Below are 6,110 nucleotides of genomic sequence, written 5' to 3' on the forward strand. Positions count from 1 at the left end.
GGTGAGGTAAACCTGGTTTTGAGGGGAAAACCTTAAAACTAGCGAAGGAAAGCCAGTAAGAAAGGGAAGTAGAATTTGCAAAATAGAAGTAATTGAGCCACAAACTTTACAAAAAAGCGTGATACAGAACAAAAGTAGACTATGAATAAAAAAATAGATTAACCTGGAGGGGGTGCAGCTAGCAGGAAGGCGTTAAGTTATCTTGACTTTCTAAAACATTTTGGGTTTTCAGAGTGGTCTGGAGTTGCATACCTGCAGCCCTTTTGGCTTGCTCTTCTCCCATAAGCATGTTATTAAGCTGTAATTTACATCTGTACTTGAAACACAAATTCAGATTTTTAGAGAGTATCCAAAAGTTCTTGCTTTTCTCACCTTGCTTTAACAAGTTCAATCGCCTTTCCACGCTACCTTCAGAGGGGTCCATACGACGTTGTTCTGGATTCCCGTCGTAACTTAAAGGGAAACTTTCACAATGTCCGGAGCCCGTGATGTCCTGCAAATGAAGGAGGAGGATGTCCTTAAGTTCCTTGCAGCAGGAAGCCACTTAGGTGGCACCAATCTTGACTTCCAGATGGAACAGTACATCTATAAAAGGAAAAGTGATGGTATCTACATCATAAATCTGAAGAGGACCTGGGAGAAGCTTCTGCTGGCAGCTCGTGCCATTGTTGCCATTGAAAACCCTGCTGATGTCAGTGTTATATCATCCAGGAATACTGGCCAGAGGGCTGTGCTGAAGTTTGCTGCTGCCACTGGAGCCACTCCAATTGCTGGCTGCTTCACTCCTGGAACCTTCACTAACCAGATCCAGGCAGCCTTCCAGGAGCCACGACTTCTTGTGGTTACTGACCCCAGGGCTGACCAACAGCCTTTCACGGAGGCATCTTATGTTAACCTACCTACCATTGCTCTGTGTAACACAGATTCTCCTCTGCGCTATGTGCACATTGCCATCCCATGCAACAACAAGGGAGCTCACTCAGTGGGTTTGATGTGGTGGATGCTGGCTTGGGAAGTTCTGTGCATGCGTGGCACCATTTCCCGTGAACACCCGTGGGAGGTCATGCCTGATTTCTGCTTCTACAGAGATCCTGAAGAGATTGAAAAAGAAGAGCAGCCTGCTGCTGAAAGGCTGTGACCAAGGAGGAATTTCAGGGTGAAAGGACTGCTCCAGCTCCTGAGTTCACTGCTACTCAGCCTGAGGTTGCAGACTGGTCTGAAGGTGTGCAGGTGCCCTCTGTGCCTATTCAGCAGTCTTCCCTACTGAAGACTTCCCTACTGAAGACTGCAGCGCTCAGCCTGCCACGGAAGACTGGTCTGCAGCTCCCACTGCCCAGGCCACTGAATGGGTAGGAGCAACCACTGAATGGTCTTAAGCTGTTCTTGCATAGGCTCTTAAGCAATATGGGAAAATGGTGGATGGAAAATAAACATCAGTTTCTAAAAAAAAAAAAGTTTAATCGTGGGTGACACTGGCTTTCTTCTATACACACTTTCATTTAAAAGATTATTCTAGTTACAAGTAATTACTGATAGGTTGATGCCAAAGTTATTTAAAATGGTGTCCTATAATGTTCATTTTGCCTTCTACCCAGCATATATCCAAATAATTCCATTGAAAGTTTATATTCATTTCCCAAACATGAAAACCAATATCCTGAAATTCTGTCTGGCATCTTTTGGGCTTATATCAGTATCATTATTTGCATATATTTGGAATAAAGACAAGGGACTAATAACATAATCTGTGCCTTGACTGAAGCCAATATTTTTCCCAAAAGTATCATTAAAAAGTATCATTTTATTAACAAATCCACCTTGGCCAGTCTTGGTGGCTCATGCCTGTAATCCCAGCACTTCAGGAGGCCGAGGTGTGTGGATCACAAGGTCAGGAGATGGAGACCATCCTGGCTAACATGGTGAAACCCTGTCTCTACTAAAAATACAAAAAATTAGCCGGGAGTGGTGGCGGGCGCCTGTAGTCCCAGCTACTCGGGAGGCTGAGGCAGGAGAATGGTGTGAACCCGGGAGGCAGAGCTTGCAGTGAGCCGAGATCGTGACACTGCACTCCAGCCTGGGCAACAGAGTGAGACTCCGTTTCAAAAAAAAAAAAAAAATCCATATATGTGACTGTAATAGTTCTTTGTTAATATAGCCATAAGAAATTATTTACATTAAAACAATCAGAAGTGTTACAGCTCTTTTAGAATTTGTCTAGTAGGTTTTCCAGTGACCAGAAAATCCTCTGCTAAAAAAAAAAAAATAATCAATTGGGTATAATAAATCAGTCATCCATTTCTCATCCCCACAATCATTCCTGTCTGACAAAAAAGTTTAGGAGAGTTGTTTGCAGAACACATCTTACTTGTTAATGCATTTTTTAAAATTCTGCTTCTCCTTCCTTATGTAACAATTCTGATCAAAAATTTTTCATACCTTCTGCTGCAACAATGACCTCACCCCCATACAAAACAACAGACACACACATCAGGGGCTTCCAGATTTTTCCAACTGTGGTTCCCATGATGAGAATTCTGTAGTGTAGGGTTTGCATCAATTATTTCCCTAATTACATCTAGTGAGGACATGTTTGTCATTCAACTGTTATATATGATCCAAATTGAACCCAGGGTGCTTTTGGGTATGAGTCATACATAAGTCAGGTGCTTGATTCACACCTACTTTCCTTTTGACAGTAATCCTTGTTAATGCCCTAATTTTATGATGTAATTTTTGTTGAATTAATCTTGAACAACTGCAAATTATGTAATTAATTACATTCAGCTTCAGTGACAATTACTTTTTAATCTCAGCCTCTCAGCCTGACACCCCAGCAGAAATCCTGTATATACAATGGCAGTGACGGGTGGGTGAGAAGACCTCTCCAGCTTACTGATGTGTATGGACTCATTAATTATATAAATTGCATTTATTTTTGCAAAAAAAAAAAACCTCAGGGATTAGTAAAGTATATGCCATTTTCTTGGACTTAAGGGCTTAGAGAAGTTAAGGGGGCCATGCGTGGTGGCTCACACCTGTAATCCCAGCACTTTGGGGGGCTGAGTTGGGCAGATCACCTGAGGTCAGGAGTTTGAGACTAGCCTGACTAACATGGTGAAACCCCATCTCTATGAAAAATACAAGATTAGCCGGGCGTGGTGGCAGATGCCTGTAATCCCAGCTACTCGGGAGGCTGAAGCAGGAGAATCGCTTGAATTCATGAGGCGAAGGTTGCACTGAACTGAGATAGCACCATTGCCCTCCAGCCTGGGCAACAAGAGCGAAATTCCACCTCAAAAAAAAAAAAGAAAAAAAAAGAGAAGTTAAGGGACAGAGAGTGAAACAAACTACCTTCAGCAGCTCCTGATTATTTTTCCCTTAATGCTCATTTTGAAGAGGTGTAATTGGCATAACTTAAAAAAATTCTTGTGGTCACATAAATTTGGTTTATGCTGGATTTAAAATTAAATAGGTTTCTTTATTATAGAGTTGCTTGTTCTTTAATATGTTAATATATGTTGTGACTTTCCAAGAAGTGGGATATAAAATGTTTCCCAAACTGTTTGAAAAGAGAACACCCTTTCTTTCTAAACAAATAACAACTTTATTGAGGTATAATTTATGTGCCATGAAATTCACTTGTCTTAAAGGAACAATTAAATGATTTTTAGTGTATTTACACTTATGCAATCGTCACCAAAATTCAAGTTTAAAACATTTTCACCACCCTCAAAAAAATTTGTTTCTATTTGCCATCACTCGCTATTCTTCACCCCAGCCCCAGGCAACCACTAATCTACTTTCTGTCTTTATAGATTTCTCTTTTCTAGAAATTTTATATACATGGACTTATACAATAGATCTTGCTCTGTCACTCAGGCTGGAGTGCAGTGGTGCAATCATAGCCCACTTCAAGCTGGAACTTCCGGGGTCAAGTGATCCTCCCACCTTGGCCTCCCGAAGTGCTGGGATTACAGGCATGAGCCACTCTGCCCTGCCACTTAGCATAATGATTTTGTTTTGTTTTGTTTTTTGAGATGGAGTTTCGTTCTTGTTGCCCAGGCTGGAGTGCAATGGCGCGATCTCGACTCGCCGCAATCTCCGCCTCCCAGGTTCAAGAGATTCTCCTGCCTCAGCTGGGATTACAGACATGTGTCACCACACCCAGCTGATTTTGTATTTTTAGTAGAGACGGGGTTTCGCCATGTCAGTCAGGCTGGTCTCGACCTCCCAACCTCAGGTGATCTGCCTGCCTCAGCCTCCCAAAGTGCTGGGATTACAGGAATGAGCCACTGCACCCGGCTTAGCGTAATGTTTTTGAGGATCATCCATTTTGTAGCATGTATCAATACTTCATTGCTTTTTATTGCTAAATATTATTCCATATAAGTATACCACATTTAGCTTATCCATTCATCAGTTTATGGACATGTGGGTTGTTTTCACTTTGTGGTACTGTGAATAACATTTGAGTACAAGTTTTAGTGTGGACACACATTTTTATATTTCTCTTAGGTATATACTTTGGAATGGAATAGTAAATCATATGGTGAACTTATGTTAAACTTTTAAAGAAATTTCCACATGTTTTTCAAAGTGGTTGCACCGTTTGCATTTCTACTGACAGTGTGTGAGAGTCCCAGCTTCTCCACATCCTTACCACCATTTGTCATTGTCTGTTGATTCTAACCATCCTAGTGGGTATGTAGTAGTATCTCATTGTAGTTTCTATTTGCATTCCTTGATGACCAATAATGAGTATCTTTTCATTTGTTTATTGACCATTCATATAGCTTCTTTACCCAAATGTTTATTCAAATTTTTGCCCATTTTAAAATTGGGTAATTTTCTTATTATTAAGTTTCAAGAGTTCCTTCTATATTCTAGATACAAGGCCTTAATCAGATATGATTTGCATGTTTTTTCTCTGTGGTTTTTCTCTTCACTATTCTTAATGGTGTCTTCTGAAGCACAGAAGTTTTGAGTTTTGACAAAGTCCAATTTATCAATTTTTTTTAGTGCTTGTGCTTTGTTGTATCTACAAAGGTCACAAAGATTTATGCCTATGTTTTCTTTTAAGAGTTTTGCAGTTTTAGCTCTTACATTTAGATCTATGATTCATTTGGAGTTAAATTTTGAGTATGATGTGGGAGGCAAAGGTTTAAATATATCTTTTTGCATGTGGCTATTGAATTGTCCTAGCACCATTTGTTGAAAAGACTATCCTTTCTCTATTGAATTACCATGGCACCTTTGTTGAAAATCAATTAAGCGTAAATTTAAGAGTCTTTAATATGTTAATGTATGTTGTGAGTCTCCAACAGGGAGGATATAAAATGTTTCCCAAAATGTTTTCAACAAGGAATTCTACTCCCTCCCCTCACCTTTTTTTTTTTTTTTTTTAAACAACAACAACAACAACAACAACAAACACCGACTTTCATACAGGTTCTCATTGAGGTTCACAGAACAAGCTGTAGGAAAGCTAAATTGTTTTCATGCTTCTCTAAATTATTCAGGGCTCTAACTTTCACTGAAACTTTGTTAGGCTCTAGGAGGCTAACTGCTGTATCTGAACTGCAAAACCAAAGACAATTTCTTTTAGTGTGTTTATTACAAAGACATTTCACTATGCAAAAATGAAGCAACTTTGGAAAGTTTATGGATGCAAATTTGGAAGTACGAACAATTTTGCAATTGTGTCTTTTACGTTTTTAGAGCAATGCATCTTGCTTGATCATGATATATGACTGGAGAGAATATCAGTAATAAGGTGCTACAGTCAAATAAGACTTGTTCGCATACACTTTCTCACAGACACTGTATACACACACAATTACATACATATATACACACATATTGGAGATACAGTTTTTTCTTTTTAAATATACACACATACTGACGATATAGTTTTTCCTTTTCCTATTTAAAACAAGTAGATCTTGTCTTAATTTTTTTTAGCTTCTGAATTTTAAAGTCAATCATGTTTTTCTTTAACCAAATATGCAAAATGTTGGATTAATTGCTTAAATTTGACTTTGTCAAAATGACAATACTATCACTTTTGCATTATATTACTACAACAAACAGAAGAACTTAGTACAAAAATT

At 39.1% G+C, this 6,110-nt stretch overlaps 1 non-coding gene and 1 pseudogene across 1 annotated transcript; both read left to right on the plus strand.

Moving 5' to 3' along the window:
- Positions 1-407: 407 nt before the first annotated feature.
- LOC134730878 (small ribosomal subunit protein uS2-like) lies at positions 408-1,614 on the plus strand (annotated as a pseudogene).
- A 573-nt stretch (positions 1,615-2,187) lies between these two features.
- On the plus strand, positions 2,188-2,246 carry LOC112440746 (U7 small nuclear RNA). Its single transcript, XR_003028760.1, has one exon. It is a non-coding gene; the product is annotated as a U7 small nuclear RNA (small nuclear RNA).
- The last annotated feature ends 3,864 nt before the right edge of the window (positions 2,247-6,110 follow it).

The sequence above is a fragment of the Pan paniscus genome, chromosome 7, assembly GCF_029289425.2.
Source record: "Pan paniscus chromosome 7, NHGRI_mPanPan1-v2.0_pri, whole genome shotgun sequence".
NCBI lineage: Eukaryota > Metazoa > Chordata > Mammalia > Primates > Hominidae > Pan > Pan paniscus.